Raw genomic sequence first — 1,346 nt, forward strand, 5'->3', positions numbered from 1 at the left:
AAAAAAAAAAAAAAAAAAAAAGAAAAGAAAAGAAATTATACCTTTCACTGGTAACACTTGAAACCTAAATATTCAGAATAGCTATTAGGAAGTATTCAACACATGCAATAAGACTGCATACCAGGGAAACATTTTCTTTCTTTCTTTCTTTCCTTTCTTTCCTTTCTTTCTTTCTTTCTTTCTTTCTTGACAAGAGTCTCACTTTGTTGTCCTTGGTAGAGTGCTGTGGCATCATAGCTCATAGCAACCTCCAGCTTTTGGACTTAGGCGATTCCCTTGCCTCAGCCTCCCGAGTAGCTGGGACTACAGGCGTGTGCCATAACACCCAGCTACTTGTTGTGGCAGTTTGGCTGGGCCTGGGTTCCAACCCTCTACTCTCGGTATATGGGGCCAGTTCCCTACTCACTGAGCCACAGGTGCCGCCTGAAACGTTTCCTTGTGTGGTTCACTGAAATGTCGCATTACTTAACAGTGAGTGTTTTGTATTTTTTCTTAACATCAAGAAAACATATTATTTTCCTAAACTAAATTATTCTCTCTTCAAATCTCTAAATGCCCATGTAAACTCAGTTGAAGTACTCAAGAAAAACACCGTTCTGAAGCTGCAAAGTCACGTTATTGTAAGAAAATAAGATCAAAAAGGCTCCCTTTGGCAGAGCATTGGCTTGTACCTGTAATCCTGGGACTCTGGGAGGCTGAGATGGGAGGATCTCTAGCTCTTAGGAGTTCAAGACCAAGAATGAGCTAAAAATAGAGAAATTAGCCGGGCTTGTGGCATGCACCTGCAGCTACTTGGGAGGCTCAGGCAAGAGGATCACTTGAACCTACGAATCTGAGGTTACTGTGAGCTAGGCTGATGCCCTGACAGTCTAGCCTGGGCAACAGAGTGAGACTTTGTCTAAAAAAAAAAGGTCTCTCTTTCCTTGATATGTGCAAAGTTTAGAAAGGTACCAGGGTCTTATTGTTTCTCAGTGATGAAGTATTACAATCATTGCTCTGAAATTTGCAAATCAAGATGACTTGGTTTCCAATATATATATAGGCTTGGCTCAAGGACAAAGAAGATCTTTGGAGTAGCTATTTGCAGAAAACAACTGTAAGAATGACTTCTAGAAGATAGTTTTTAAAATAATGACTATTAGGGTGGCACCTGCTGCTCAAAGGAGTAGGGCGCCAGCCCCATATGCCGGAAGTGGTAGGTTCAAGCCCTGCCCCGGCCAAAAAAAACTGCAAAAAAAAAAAAAAGAAGAATATTAATTTGATTTTTTATTCCAAAGAATTATGAAAACAAAACAAAACATGGATCATGATCTCCCCGTCCACTTAACCTCCTTATACATTTGATC

This window comes from Otolemur garnettii, unplaced genomic scaffold, assembly GCF_000181295.1.
Source record: "Otolemur garnettii isolate 467f Iridium unplaced genomic scaffold, OtoGar3 scaffold00035, whole genome shotgun sequence".
Lineage (NCBI taxonomy): Eukaryota > Metazoa > Chordata > Mammalia > Primates > Galagidae > Otolemur > Otolemur garnettii.